Source organism: Natator depressus, chromosome 3 (assembly GCF_965152275.1).
Source record: "Natator depressus isolate rNatDep1 chromosome 3, rNatDep2.hap1, whole genome shotgun sequence".
In the NCBI taxonomy this organism is placed as follows: domain Eukaryota; kingdom Metazoa; phylum Chordata; order Testudines; family Cheloniidae; genus Natator; species Natator depressus.
Window position 1 is genome coordinate 79107060 of NC_134236.1, and position 16954 is coordinate 79124013.

Here is a 16954-nt window from a genome sequence, read left to right on the forward strand (position 1 = left end):
AGCTCAACCCAGGATATTTGCTGTCACGATAACAATGGAGCTGAAGTAAAATTCAAGGCCAGGAAGATATAGCTGCTAACACAACTCAAAATGAGATCAACACTAACAACGACTAAGCTTATTTAATTTCCATGTGAATCAAAGCGAAGGGATACTTCTTGACTATTGGCTGTGTGTTCTCTCTCCCTTTATGTCATTCTTTGTACTGTTAGGTTGTGGGTAAATTTTTGTTCAGAAAAAAAGGACGTGTCCCATCAGTAAAGAGAAGTGTAGATGAGAAATTTTCAGAGCTGCCAAGCTAAGTGTATAATGGTGTAGACAGGTAGTGTGAGCAGAAGCAACATACACTTCCAGGGGGCAGGCGGATTAGCTTTGCTGATAAATCAAATACCAACCACACTGTAAACCACAGGCTAAGTTTTCTCCCTTTCTTGCTTGGTCATAGGGTTGCCCTGGGGCAACCTCTTTGTCCTAGACTCTAGTTCCCTCTCCTTAAAGAATCACTCACTACTCACTCACTCCCAGGGAGCCACTAACAAGCCCCACCAGTCACAATAACTCAGCAGTTAACAGTCAACATCTCTCCACAGGGTTCCGACACCTGTCAAAAGGGTAAGTCAAAAGGAGGCACCCTGCCACACTACTGCACTCTCCATGTAATAATAAGGATCCCTCTCTCTTATTTAGTGCTTTTAATCTGTAGAACCCAAAGCCTTTATCGCTTCTCGGCTCCTCGGACCTAAGATCAAAGTGTAGTACCTGTTCTTATCAGTTTAATATCTGATAGGCCCTTTATTTGAGGACTGTATATTAAATTGATTTTTGAAACAGGGGGATGGAATGGGAGCTTGTTCTGTCCACCCCATGCATTGACCTGGTATTGCAATGTCTCCGGGAATGGTAAAAAAAAAAAAAAAAAAAAAAAAACAAAGCCTTTAACAGAGGCAGTTAAGTATCATCAGTCGTGGCTGGTGCATAACCTAAGTTCTGGGTTTTGGGCCCATTTGCTGCTTCTGCTCTTCAAATCCAAAGGATCGTGCTGATAAGCTTCTTTGCCTCTCTGTCTCCTATACAGAGTCACAGACCAGCTTCCGGGGTTGGGGGGACTGAGGCTGCTCACACACTCTGAAGCAAACTCTTTTTTCAACACCTGAAGAGGCCTGAGAAAGCAGCTTGTGAGTTTGCTCTAATCTCAGACCTGCTTCATTCTTTCATAAGAGGAAGGCAAGTCACCAGTCCTTCCTTCTTGGACTACTCTCTATGGTGCTGCATCTGCACTCAAAACGCTAGATATTGCCAGTTCCTCCCACTCTGGATTGCACTCACCCAGCCTGTCCCACTCTGCTCTGCCTCCATGCCCCCCACTCCTCATCCTATTCATTCCCCTGCACCTCCCAACCCAGGCTGCACTGGGAGAAGAGATATTTAGCAGAAAGGTTTTTTACTTTGTTTTCTTAAGAGGGGATTTAATTTGTAGATTTTAGCCTCATTAGCAACCACCCCTATCATAATCCCTATTTTGCAGGTGGGGAAATGGAAGCACAGAAAATTGAAGTGATTGACCCAAGATTATGCAGACAGGCAGTGACAGAGCCAGGTCACTTTGCTTCTAGTCCAGAGCCCTAATCCCTAGAACACATTTCCCTCCATCAGGCTTGCTAAAATTCAGTGGTAAATAAGAATACGGCGTTCAGAGTTCATGGATGTTCAGAGGGCTTTACAAGCATTTTTCAATTAATCCTGACATCTATAAAATAAGATCCCAGGATTGTCACTCTGTTTATCACTCTGAAGCCCATTATGTCTGTAGAAACAATGAGGAGTCCTTGTGGCACCTTAGAGACTAACAAATTTATTTGGGCATAAGCTTTTGTGGGCTAGAACCCACTTCATCAGATGCATGGAGTGGAAAATACAGTAGCAGGTATAAATACACAGTACATGAAAAGATAGGAGTTGCCTTACCAAGTGGGAGGTCAGTCTAACGAGACAATTCAATTAACAGGAGGATACCAAGAGAGGAAAAATCACTTTTGTAGTGGTAATGAGAGTGGCCCATTTAAAACAGTTGACAAGAAGGTATGAGTAACTGTCGAGTCAGTGTGAAGCAATGGAAATAGCTACAAGCATGGTTGAGGACACTTTTTGTTCAGAATAGATTCAGGTTAAATCATAACTGGGTTTTGCAGTCTGTTACCATCCAATTTTTAAATTTTCAGCCATTTTGATTTTATGACCCACATAATACACGTATTACACACATGTAAAACATACAGACTTGCATTTATTTATGACACACCAAGTGTCCTAGACTATTGTGATATCAGATATAGCTCAACAAATCACCATCTTGACTCTACAGCTAATTTGCTTGCAACAATTATATTGACTGCATGAGGGAGACTGCACAGAAGGCAGATTACCTGTGCCCAAATCAACACAAACCTTCCAGCATAACGCACACAAATCAATACAACCAACACACATAATAACTCCAAACGCACACAGCCCCTCATGACAGCACCCCTCATTGGCTACCCACTTAACTCGCTCAGCACAATGCAACCCCCACACAACACCACAACCAGCATACACAGGCACCCCAAACATCACCCTGAAGCCTGGAATGGCTAAAGAGTCAGTATGAAGTGATGGAAACAGCTACAAGCATGGCTCAGGGCTTGTTCAGAATATCACCAGGTTCAATCCTCACTGGGATTCACTGTCTGTTTCCATTATTTAGCCATTTTTGGCTTTTTTACACTTCTGATTTTATGAATTACACCCATGTAACAGCATGGGCTTCCAACAACTAATTGAGGTATCAAGTATCAGAGGGGTAGCCATGTTAGTCTGCATCCACAAAAACAACAAGGAGTCCGTTGTAACTGTTATAATCACCACCATTTTCCAGATGGGGAAATGGAAGCAAAGCTGTTAAGTCATTTGTCCAAAGCCATTGAAGGCAGAGACAGAATTAGAACACAGGACTTCCCAAATCCCAGACTTGTACTTAAACCACTCAACTAAGGTGTTTAGCACTTTTTGTTTGTTTTATTCTTACAGAGGAAAATCTGAAAGTCCTCATTCTTTTTTCTGATTTCCCATCCACTCTATTGTGAAGGTCAAAACTATAACAGGATTAAAAAAAGAACTGGATAAGTTCATGGAAGATAGGTCCATCAATGACTATTAGCCAGGATGGTCAGGGATGCAACACCATGCTCTGAGTGTCCCTTGCCTGTGTTTGCCAGAAGCTGGGAGGGGACAACAGGGAATGGACCACTCAATGATTGCCCATTCTATTCATTCCGTCTCAAACATCTGGCATTGGCCATTGTCAGAAAACAGGATACTGGGCTATATAGACCATTAGTCTGACCCAGTATGGCTGTTCTTAGGTTCTATTTTATTTTCAGACTCTACATGCAGCAGGGTAATGTTTTTACATACTATCCTCCTTTTCTGCTGCTCTTCCATTATGATAAACTCTGGAGAACTATAGAACAGAAGAGAAGTAAAAAATTAATGGAGAAAGATGGAAATAAAAACATACAATCATTTACAGGAATGCTTTGAAAAATATTTTGGAAGCAGTGGATGTTGATTATAATTCATAAAAGATGTGGAAACTTTATATAAACTAAAGTCTGAAAATATATGTTGAACAGCAGTTGTAATCTGGTACAAAGGGCAAATCTCCCACCCTTCAATCACAATACTTTGGATAATTGTTTTTGTTGGGAAAAATTTACTCTGAGAATGTGCAGTTGAAAATAGAAGCCAATTCAATGAGGCACACAACACATTATGCTGTGCAGAGATTCTCTGACAGAGCCTTCTTGGAGCTGTTCACTAAACTTTTTTTTTTTCCAGATAAACCTTTTCTGTTGTATTACTTTCTCACCTATTAAAATCACTGAAATTCCTCTAGATTGGAAATTGAAAAGGAGAGAATGTGGTACAGCATATGTTTATCATATGACATTGACAACATTTATGTATTGTTACATTTGTGATGAAAATGTGTTGTAATATTTTTATATTAATTAAAACCTTGCCTGTCTTGCAACAAAAGATTTTTTCAGAATCCCTTCTAGTAGTTTTCTTGTACTGACTTTTAGATTAGTTTAAAGGAGTCTCTTTTGGGGGGGATACAGTAAATTACAAATAAATATTTATCTGATGTCAACATATTTTCTTGCTCCACCTGTCACTTACCCTCAGATACTCTCTCATCCTCCTTATGTTTCATATAATGCATACTCAATTCCTAACTCATTCAAATTTTAAACTGCAGAACACATGCCACTTGCAGCATTGTTAAAGATAAAAACTCTTCAGAATTTGGTACCTGACCCATAAACCAGCAGCTTTTCCAATAAGTGAACGGGCAGGATGCCCTCTGAACACATAGATTCTTTCCTGAATTCACATGTTGGCTTGACTTTAGAAAAAAAGATTGTCACCATATAAGGATTTTTTTTCTTTTTTTGCTGATCTGGTAGGACAAGGTAGAATGCTGTACAGGAGTGAGCATTCTACAGTCCTTCTGAAGAAGTCTTTCATCTTCTTTTGGCAAGAGGTACTAAGGTAACAAGCCTAAACATGGTTTCACAGGCACAGAAACAGGGAAGCTATATATGGTTTCTTGTCCCACTTTTATTTCCCAAAAGCCCCCAGTATGAATGGCTGCTATGTGCATTCTGATAGCTTAGTGTGAATTTTGTTTTAGTAGGGGCAGTAGGTGATTTCTGTGATCATAAACATATCTTCTTTGTTTATCAAGAATTAAAATTTATCCTTTTCTGACAGTACCTGAAAAACTATCCAGCAATCTTTAGTCGAGTAGATAGGGTAGATGAACCCCTCAAATTTTGTATAGAAAGGACAGTTGACAACTGCTTGGATTTTGGGGGAAATCAGGGGGAAGGTGTGCATTTCAGTTTGATGAAAAATCTGTTTTGGTGCTCCAGTGCTACAGACTCTAAAAAGATCAAAGATACTTTCACCCACTGCACTCAATCAGTATTTTCAGGGGCAGTGTGCCTTTTTTTCAAAGTAAGTGTCATTACAATAAATGCTCATTTCAACTGGCCAATGAGAAAGATGGCTACATTAACAGTAATTTTAAAAAAATGGAAGGAACAGGGATGAAAATAGATAAAAGGAAGATAAAGGAGGTAAGGAAAAGACATAAAAAAGAGAAAGAAGAAATGAATAATAGTAGGATTCTACTACTATTGAAATATACTAAATCTATCTCATGCAAACACGCTCAGATTCTGTATTTTGTAAGTATCACAGCTCTCAGATTTTAACAGAATCAATCCCCCCAAAAGCATTAGAATTACATTTTATTTAAAGCTTACTTTCTGGGGATTGGAGTTTCAATTTTCATTTAGCTTTCTGTTCTGTAACCCGTTACTTTTTATTACTGATAACAAAGTGAACCCCCAGTCTGCCATGTACAACACACTCAAAATTAAGGAAAGTAATTGAAAAAATGTCCCCCTCTTAACCAAGATAAATAAAAATATAGGCTTAGAAGGGCAAGGGGAGGGTTGTTTCTCATACTGTGTCAATCACAAAATCAGGAGTCAGTTTGAAACATTATCTAAATTATGTGCATCTCAATATTTCTGATAACACTGCTCCTCCAACTTTTAGATTAAGAACTTCTGATCCTGTTTGATTCCTGCTGCTAAAAGTGTACATATCTATTGCAATTCAAGGGAATACTTATTAGTTCACCCAGCAGGAAGCATTTGAGATTACAGTCTATTACACAGGATGCACAGAAGTCAAAGAAGGTTTAGCTAATTTGTCATTAAAGAAACTACATGCCAGGGGTGGAGAATTTTTTTTTTTGTTTCTTGATAATGAGTAATACATCATGCAGAAGCTCTCTGTTACTAAGCAATCCAGATCACATCTTGTTCCTGCTCTTGATTAGAGGTTAGCAAAATGGAGAAAAACACCCACAAGCAACTGAATTCACCTACAACACAAAGAAATTTGGAGTGGGTGTTGTGAACAGTCTCTCCCTTCAGCTTCTCAAAACCCTGCCTAGTAGGCCCTCTTTCTGAATTAAGCTGCACACACAGTCCACCAAGTATCTGTATTATTGTTTATGTTCCACATACATCATCATGACATAGCAGCAGTTATGTGGTGCTCCCTTTCTGCTCCCTGGTTCAGCCTTTATACAGCTTACTTTCTTCTCAGCACTACCTACCTGGTTAGCTCATCAGGCTCCCTATATATATAGATGCAAACTACCTAAGTCCCTCCTACTCTAACTACACCCAGTGCCCTAGATGTTCTAAGTAACCAGAGTGCTGGCTTTCAAAGTGCTTGATTTATAGCTGCTAACAGCACTCAGTCACAGTATTCAGTGTGGATTAAATTCATCCTCCAGACAGTGGCTCCCACAAGACTCTAGTTACTGTTTAAAATCAACTTAATCACTTAACATGGAGAGTAATTGGGGTCCATTCAAGGCCTTCTGCATAAGGGTTAATTTCACCCTAGAAGAATTTTAAACCTACAAATGAGTTGTATAAGAGTCATACTCCCGTGGGAGGTCAGGGTGCTCAGAACCTCACAATGTGCAGACCCAGTTTCACGCTACAGAACTCTTAATGAGTAAGAACTCTCATTATAGCCTTCACCTAGTGCATTTTCACATGCTCATGCAGGGTACATGTTGGGTTTACTGGCAGCTTGGTAAGTGTACTTGACTGCAGTTTGGGAGATTTACAATTTCAAAACTACTTTAAAGTCAATAGATTTTTATTCTCCATTTTTAGGGTAAATGTGTTACTTGCCCAACCCAAGACAGTAAAGAGGATTAAGATACATAGCTTGCAGGGATACATAGCTTGCCAGTCACTGGGCAGTGGAAGAGCAGGCACTACAGGACTGCTACATCCTTCTTCTGTGCAGATGGATGGATAGATGTGGAGAGTGGGTGGAGTCTTGATTTTATCCCCAATGTGCTAGTCACCTGAGCTGGTATTATTTGACGTACTGGTGCAGGCAGGTCTAGGCTTGCCCATAACTAAAGGCAGGCAAACTGGATATCATTCAAATGGTATGTCGGGGCAGCTGGGGAGGCTGGAGGAACAGGGGTAAGGAGATATGGGGTGGAGGGGTGGGGAGTGATCTCTCATAGGGCCCACTCGAGGAAAGTCACAGGAGAAGCAGGAGACAAGGCTGCCATCACCTCCTGGAACACATGACAGGGGACACACAGGATGGGCATCCCCATCCACTGGTTGAGTGCACAGGGTCCACTCAGTTCCTCTGAAATTATAGTCCAGGAGGTCTCAGAGTCTGGTGATACTAGTCAGGACCAATCTCTGGCCCAGTCCACCAAAGGACACTCCACCCCCTGCACAATACAATGTGAATTGTGTAGCAGGGATTCTGCAAGAAAGTCCTCCCCATTGATGACTGTTATGAACCTTGTCACTGAAACTAGCTTCCATGTCCTGAGGAAGTCCTGTTAAAAGACTGGCAGCTCAGAGAGGTCTTGGGGGAGACCTCTCAGATGTAGATGAAGCAGCTGCCAGTCATATTGGAGTCTTTGGATGTGGTGGAGGAAGACATGCAACATCACACTCCATGCTGGACTATCTGTACTGTAAAGGAGTTTCTGAGGAGCCTGAAGGCAGAAAGTATGGACCTGCCTGTGGATGCATGCCAGTCGCTGTCACCTGATCTGGTGTGGGAGTAATGCTATTGTTCAAATATACGAGATACAGTGTACAAGGGGAGTCAGGTCAGGAATTGTGGCAGTCATAATTCATCGTTTGGTCTGATCCTGGGGCATCATAGCTACTAAGAGCAGATTGCAAGGTTACAACATAGAATGTAATGAAACAGCAGAGTAATAGCCTTATTACTTTTAGCCATATTACTTTTAATAGATTCTTTGCTTGTATTAGGTTGTGAAAGTACTTCTAACCTACTCATCCCATCAATATAACATAGAAAAACACATTTTCCTCTAAGAGAAGACATGCACTCCCCTGTCTGGAAGCACGCCAAGTTTCTGAAACCAGTTTGATCTCTCTGTATACCTAGACCCTCTTTGAATTGCACTGTAATGAAACTCTATGCTCATATGGAAATAGGTAATGCAGCCTTCCATGCCTAAAGTTTATGGCCTTGAATTTGTGTGCATGCTAAATGTGAGGAATATTCTGATTATATGTCATTTTCTCTATTTGTTAGTTCGATGAGAATTTAAATAAATAAATGTAAATCTGCATTAGATTAATCTATATAAAATGAATTTACAATTACAGCCATCCTGCAGAAAATTTCAGCTATGAAAGAATATAAAAGGCATTAACTTCTCTGGATATAAACAAACATAACTAATACATTTAAATGACTAAATTCCTTAAAAATCTGGCCCTTACATACAAATTAAGTGGCCTGATTTTCAATAGTTATGAGCACACATTTTAAGTGAAATTCTGGCCCCATTGAAGTTGATGGGAGTTTTGCTTTTGACTTCAGTTGGATCTATTTCGTTGCCTAACTATGGATTTAGGATCCCAACTTTAAGCACCTTTTTTTAAAAATAATGGTCCATGCAAATAATACTAGATATTATTTAAATATAAAATTGGATATTCATGAATTCAGCTCAAGGTGTATTGTAATTGTCAGACATAGCATGGAGATAAGAATTTTTCTTATTAGATTTTCCGGCTACCAAATTGTTACATATTCCACAACATAGAGATCTTACATTCTGACCCTTGGATCAAATTACTATACAGAATAAGATACACAAGGTGGGTGAGCTAATACTTCTGTGGTGAGAAAAAAATTGTAAATAAATTATATTACCTCCCACACCGTGCCTCTCTAATATCCTGGGACTGACACGGCTACAATTATACTGCGTATACAGAATAAGTGCAGTGTTATGAGGTCTTGGTCCATGATTAGGGCTCCTATGCACTACGGTAATACAAATAATAATAATATTTTGACTTTGGTTCACCCCTTTGGTGAATTATGCTACTGTATGGCACAATTCAGGTGCATAATCTGGAATTAAAGATCTATGGAACAATCATGCAGTCCTTATGCCCTGGGACTCCTTCTGTAAATAAATGTTTTGCCTAGGTGAGGAATAGAGGATTGGTCCAAGCATATCCTGCTGTGTTATTGGAAGCAATGGATCGCTAAAGCTGTAACATTCGTTACATGTCTAATTAATTAATTAACTGAAAGTTTATCACTTTATGCTAACAGTCAGGTTTTCTGGATGTGACACAATAACACACTTCACATTAGAGCTAATAAAAGGAGCTCCTGACCCCATGGTACAAATTGTTGACTTAGCCTCATGATTAGTGTTTTAACAATAATGGTGCAGACTGGCAATGATCAGCCTTGCATTACAATTAGAAATGAAAACTGAATAGATTTGTAGCTAAGTAACTACGTACAACAATTAGCTGTTTTTCCACTAATAGGCTTTTGTTACATCATAAATCAGCAGAGTGAAGCTTGTGTTTATTAATTCCTATATCATATATACATAATGATATTTTAGAATGTGGATTCAGCAATCTAAAAACAATTTATAAAAATAGAGGCAGCAGAACCTGCTCTTTTTAAAGTATTTTTAAAATTAGAAAACCGAAGTTGAAAGCTTCCCTTAAAGCTTGTGTTTCATTTTTACAGCCAGGTGGTCTGAAGGAGTTTAAGCTGACACTGATAACCTGCCTGAGAACATATGCTGCACCAATTTGTGACTACTTCTAACTTCCATATTTTATGAAAAATAGAGTTTACATCAGAAGCAATAGTCTTTAATAAACAATAAAAAATAAATGTGATTTGGCTGCCATAGAAATTATTCAAATCTGAAAAAAGGTCAGCAATTTCAGTTTAAAATTAACCCCATATTCCATCCATTCCCCCCTTGGGCTGTTTGTCGAAGACTGATGGATAGTGCAATAACTTTTGAATGTCAGATTAGCCTTCTTCCTCCTCCTCTTCCTCCTCCTCCTCACCAATTCCCTTCAGCACTGGCAACTTTTATAGTCTTCTTCCAAAACTCATGATTGTAGGTCTAGCTATCATGCAAATTGGTCTTTCTAAGGTCTGCTGATATCTGGTCTATGTACTGAGTCTTTTGGCTCTCCCTTGATTGTCTTCTGTACATAATCACTGCAAGGGCCATCCTACTAATATAACTCTAAGGTCTCCACTGGACATGTCCGTACCAATGTAGTCCAGCCTCCTGGGTAGTCTTCAGCTTGGGCAATCATCAATAGGCCCCTTCACAACCTCATTTTGTTTCCTATCAAGAAGTGCCCAGCCATTTGACTATCTCAACATCTTCATTTCCGAGGGGGAGAGCGTACTGATTTCCTTTCTTATGATTGGCCAAGTCTCTGTTGCATATATTAGGATGTGTTGAATTACAGTTTTATACACTGTACCTTTTAACTTTATTGGCATATTTTTGTCACAAAGAACTGAGGTCAGCTTCCACCTTTTGCACCAAGTAGCTCAAAGGGCACCATTGTCAGCAACCATTGATCCTAGATATTTAAATTCTTTTTCTTTTCTAGGCTCTCTGCCTGTAATATTCTTTATGGGGAGTCTTCCTCCCTCACTTATCATAGCATCAGTCTTACCAATGTTCGCTCTCTCAGTCCCACCTGCTCAAAAGTTGGTTTGCAGGGTCTCACAATCTTCTGCACATATCACTAAGTCATCAGTAAACAGCATATTCCAAGGCAGCTCCCTTTGTATATTCTCACTTATCACAGTCAAGACAACTGCAAACCAAAAAGAGCTCAGCACTGACCCTTGGTGCAGGCCAATGTTTATTAGAAATTCTCTGCTGTAGCCCCATTTCAATCTGACTATGGTAGTCACTCCATCATACATATCCTGGATAAGACTGACATATCCTGGACAAGATTGACATAAGTTTGTAGATAGTCTTTTCTCCTTCATATCCTCCTGTTTGGTTACATAGCTCATCATACGTAAAATTTTTAATTGTCTTAACACTTCTTTTGGACTCCGTATATGCCAGGAATTGGCAACCTTTGGCACGCGGCCCATCAGGGAAAGCCGCTGCTGGGCCGGGACGGTTTGTTTACCTGCAGCGTCCACAGGTTCGGCCGATCGCAGCTCCCACTGGCTGCGATTCGCCGTTCCAGGCCAATGGGGGCTGCCAGAAGCGGCGCGGGCCAAGGGATGTGCTGGCCGCTGCTTCCAGCAGCCGCCATTGGCCTGGAACGGCGAACCGCAGCCAGTGGGAGCTGCGATCGGCCGAACCTGTGGACGCTGCAGGTAAACAAACCGTCCCGGCCCGCCAGCAGCTTTCGCTGACAGGCCGCATGCCAAAGGTTGCCGATCCCTGTTATATGCTATCTTATCACTGCTCAAGCCACTGGCCTGCAATTTTTTAAAGGTTACCTTTTTCTTCTCAACAGATTATTTTAATAGAGGATTACACCATCAAATCTCCCTTTTGGGCACTGGTTTCTTCACTCCTAGGCTTCACGTGCTGTTTCCAGCAAAGCTGACTTTAGTTTGAACCCATTGTCCTCCACACATCCCTATGGAAGTCTACACATTACTCCTTGTTTAAAAGTTTTGTGGGAAACCCTAGGTCTTGAAGATGGGTCTATGGGGCCCCAGACAGCCTTTGAAGCCCAGCTGCTACCAATAGCTTGCCAATAAATACTGGGGTGAGGGCTAATGGAAACCTGGCACCACCAGAGGCCCTGCCTACCGGGGTCCTGATTGGAGGAGTGCTCAGCCTCATTGATTGGTCTGGCTGCTCTATTTAAGTCCGAAGGAGGCACAGTTCATGAAACTGTGTGAATTTCTGGCTAGGTGCTATATTGGCTCCTGCCTTCTTGCCTGATCTCTGTTTTCCTGACTTGTCCCTCAATACTGCTTGCCTGACCTGTTCCTAATTCTTGCCTTGCTCCTCATCCCTGCCTCTGGTCTTGGACTCTGGTTACAGCTCTGACCCTTGACTCGACTCCTGACTCTGACAACTAGCTCTGACTGTCCAAGCCCTAGTTGTGACAGGTTTCTTTTCATTCCCATGCTTATGTTTCCACCACTGGGGCCTTTCTGGTGACCTGTGGTTCAAATGTTTCTGAAATCCATAAGACGAAGACCATGTTGGCTCTTGTACATGTGCCACATTTACTCTTCGCCTCTTTAAGACCTCACGTAGCTCCAAGCTTCTCTCAGTCAGCGTTCTTACATTCCAATTTGCACATCTCAGCTTACTCTGTGTATCCACTCGCTTCTTTAACTTGCCCAGTTACAACAGTTGCTTGCAGGGAACGCCTTAGCCCACTGAGGTACACTTGACATGGACCTCAGCTCATGGCACCACATGAGTATATCTACTGGACAAGCTTTGCAGGTCAGCTGTCCAAGCCTGACATCCTAGGTTTGAAATAGGAGTTTTCCTTCTTCTAGGTGAGCTGCCTTCCAAGACTACTGTACTTCACATGGCCAACAAGACTTACTTTAAGGCGGTCTTTATTCACCTTGAGAAACTTGGCCATCGGGCCTATGTGACATTTTATAGAGGTAACCATGCCACCAGTTCCCTCACCATGCCCTGCTGAGAGATGTCACCAGCTGAACCACACTGCTTGCTGGATTTTCAGAGCTGTCCTACATCTGCAGAATACTCCTCTAGCCACCAACTGGGGATGTCGCTCTTTCAAGAGTCAACGTCAAATGAAAAGGGAGACAAATTATTTAAACTGAAAAAATGGGGAAGTGTTAACATTAATATACAATCTTTGTAGGATCCATTAAATGCTTAAGGGATGTATCCCGGCCTATTTTGCCTCTGTGACTGCAGGCCTGTGGAAATTTCACAAACTTCCCACGTGATGCAGCAGGAGTGGGTGCTACCTCCTCTGAGGGGAGTATTTCCCTTTGTCATTTGGCACCAATGATCCTTTTCAGAGCAAGGCCCATGGCTCAGTGGTGAGGCAGCTGGTGTGCTGCTTATTATATCAATCATAAGTGTAGTTTCTGCCCCTCCCCTCTGTTTTTTGTATCTACTAGTTGTCTCTCATCTTCAACTTGGAATGTAAGCTCTGTGAGTCAGGAATTGTCTTTTTGTTATGAATGTATGTGTACACACAATACTCAGAACATTTGGGCTATATCTGTGACCCCTAGATACTAGTGCAATACAAACAACAAGTCATATAGTCATAGATGTGACAATACTCAGAGATGTGACCTTGGAAGATGAATTGAGCATCACTGTACCCAGAACCAGTTCAGGGTGGTCAAGCAGGGCTGTTGCTTTGGGCAACAACTTCCAGGAGGTGCTGTGCTGCTCGGTGCTTGGCTGTTTATTGTTAGTTTTGGCTTGGCCACTCAGAGGTGTGTGTGTGTGTGTGTGTGTGTGTGTGTGTGTACGTACCAAAAATGTTTTTGTCCCTGACCAGCAAAACAGCTCCAGACGCTCCCGCCTGTAACCCCAACATCCTAACACAAGGGCTGTCAACCAGCTAGGAAAATAAATGTAAGGTGTAGCATTCATGCAAGGTTCGTGCACTTGGCAACATTCAGGGCACACCCGGAGTGTTGTGTAGGAGCAGTGCACACACGGCTCCTCTCAAGGGCATGAACCTTGGAATCTCGCCCAGATGACATGAACCATGGGAAGCCTCCCAGGACTGGGCTCAAGTGTATTCCTTTTATCTGTTGGAGTATGTAATGCGCAGGAGGAGAGAGAGAAATAAAGGAGAGGGTGGAAAAGCTGACAGGCAGACCAGCCCATCGGCAGACCAGCCTGCTTTCTTGCTTAAAGCTTGTCCTGTCTTGTATTTGAACCACAACAGTAAGGGTACTTCATTACAGTAAGGCAACACACAGAGCTAACATTAAGCAGTGCAATCCCTAAAGGGTACATTTCTCTTCAAATCACTAAACTCGTGCTAGCGACAGACAGATGCAGTACTTATATGGGGTCATAAGGAAACCAGGGGTCTCAACCTGGTTTCCACTTATGTTCTTTTACCTGGCCACATTCTTTCAAGCAGAGAGCATAAACATGTCACCTCCTTTCAGTGACAAATCCTGAGCCTGTTCAATTTGGCATGTAATTAGAAGATTCAAACAGAAGAGCACACCAGCTGCAGGTCAGCAACAAACTCTTTTGTGTCCTCAGAGAGCACGTAGATGTATTAAGATGATACTGCCACTCCACAATTTTTAAGATATACTGTAAATGGAGAAATGGTTATTCTTTCCCAAACCAAACAAAATACCAATATGTAACAGAGCTGCTACTTTTGGACAGCTGGTTTTGTGTATATGTTCAAACAGCTGCACCGAGCTAGCCAGCACAATAGCTGTTAATTTTAGTATGCGCATGAATGGTTTGGAGTGGCTTGGTGTTTTTTATGTATAATATACGTATGGAAGTATTTAAAAAAAACACAAGACTTATTACAAGATTATATAGAAAGATGATTAGATATAAGAACCATTATCTTTGTGTCTCCATATTGCTTTGAATATATTTGATGCCACCAGAGGCCCATGGACAAGAAAGTGAAAGAAACTAGCTAAGGCCACTATCACATTTTGCACTATAATATTTTTTAAAAGTTTCCTTTTAATAAAAACTAACTATTCACAATAAAAAAATGTCCATGACTTTCCCTGCAGTGTTTGTAATGCTGTGGGACTGCATGAAAACTTGGAAGGTGAAATTGACAAGGGATGGATTATAAAACAAAAATGAAATTGGCTCATCTGATCTCATTTTGAATCTAAGAGAAATGCAAAAAGTAAACTGATTAAGTAGTGAGAAGTAAATTAGATTTATTTTTTTTTCCATTTTCAATAATCTCAGTTGCTGTCAGTAATGATACCATAGATAAGGACACCTGCTTTGAAGATTTCACTTTTAACCTAAGAATGCCCCTCTTTTTTGAGAGACAGGGTGAAATTCTAACCCCATCAAAGTCAATGGTAATTTTGGCATTGATTTGATGGGGCTAGAATTTCACTTACAGTCTTTAAAATTATTAGAATTCATGGAGTTACAAGTTTATAAACCTCTACACTATTTTGCAATTTGCAGAATTCACTATATAGCAGAAACAGTATGTATTTGGAATGATTGCCTCAAACATTTTGATTTTGCAAGCCAGACAACCAATTATTAAAAGAAAACAGGCTGAAAATATGTTTAAAATATGCAGTGGCATACACATTGTGAAGTTCTAGCGTGTGTCCTCTTTTCTGGCTTTAGGAGTGTTTGAATGTTTTCTTTTTTTCTCCTGAAGAGTTTTGTATGTTATTACTATTTTATTTCAAAAAAAATAATTCAGAACAAATATTCAATTATATATATATTAGGGACGTTAAGTGATTACAAAAATTAATCATGTAATTAAACAAATTAATCGTCTGATTAATCGCACTGTAAAACAATAATAGAATACCATTTATTCAAATATTTTTGGATGTTTTCTACATTTTCAAATATATTGATTTCAGTTACAACACAGAATACAAAGTGCACAGTGCTCATGATATTTATTTTGATTACAAATATTTGCACTGTAAAAAAACACAAGAAATAATATATTTCAATTCACCTAATACAAATACTGTGGTGCAATCTCTTTATCATGAAAGTTGAACTTACAAATGTAGAATTATGTAAAAAAAATAACTGCATTCAAAAATAAAACAATGTAAAACTTTAGAACCTACAAATCCACTCAGTCCTACTTCAGCCAATCGCTCAGACAAACAAGTTTGGTTACAGTTTGCAGGAGATAATGCTGCCCGCATCTTGTTTACAATGTCACCTGAAAGTGAGAACCGGCATTTGCATGGCATTGTTGTAGCCATCGTTGCAAGATATTTAAGTGCCAGATGCGCTAAAGATTCACATGGCCCTTCATGCTTCAACCACCATTCCAGCGGACATGCATCTATGATGTTGATGGGTTCTGCTCAATAACGGTCAAAAGCAGAGCAGACCGACGCATGTTCATTTTCATCATCTGAGTCAGATGCCACCAGTAGAAGGTTGATTTTCTTTTTTGGTGGTTCGGATTCTGTATTTTCCACATCGGAGTGTTGCTCCTTTAAGACATCCAAAATCTGAGACGGAAGAGGTGTGGAGAATGCTTTCGGAAGGCACTTCAGATTCTTAAACCTTGGGTGGATCGCTGTTATCTATCCTTAGAAATTTCACATTGGTACCTTCTTTGTGTTTTGTCAAATCTGCTGTGAAAGTGTTCTTAAAACGAACATGTGCTGCGTCATCATCCGAGACTGCTACAACATGAAATATATGGCAGAATTTGGGTAAAATAAAACAGGAGACATACAATTCACCCCCAAGGAGTTCAGTCACAAATTAATTAATGCATTATTTTTTAACAAGCATCGTCAGCATAGAAGCATGTGCTCTGGAATGGTGGCCGAAGCATGAAGGGACATATGAATAATTAGCATATCTGGCATGTAAATACCTTGCAACACCAGCTACAAAAGTGCCATGCGAACACCTGTTCTCATTTTCACGTGACCTTGTAAATAAGAAGCAGTAGGCAGTATCTCCCGTAAATGTAAACAAACTTGTTTGTCTTAGCAATTGGCTGTACAAGAAGTAGAACTGTGTGGACTTGTAGGCTCCAAAGTTTTGCACGGTTTTGTTTTATGAGTGCAGTTATATAACAAAAAAATCTACATTTATAAGTACACTACAGTACTTGTATGTGGTGAATTGAAAAATTCTATTTCTTTTGTTTATCATTTTTAGAATGTAAATATTTTAAATAATAATCATATAAAATGAGCTCCGTACACTTTGTATTATGTGTTGTAATAGAAATCAATATATTTGAAAATGTAGAAAAACATCCAAATTTCAATTGGTATT

At 40.3% G+C, this 16954-nt stretch overlaps 1 non-coding gene across 1 annotated transcript; it reads left to right on the forward strand.

The window, feature by feature from the left end:
- The first annotated feature begins 717 nt into the window (after positions 1-717).
- LOC141985603 (U2 spliceosomal RNA) lies at positions 718-911 on the forward strand. The gene has a single exon (XR_012638966.1). It is a non-coding gene; the product is annotated as a U2 spliceosomal RNA (small nuclear RNA).
- Positions 912-16954: the final 16043 nt, after the last annotated feature.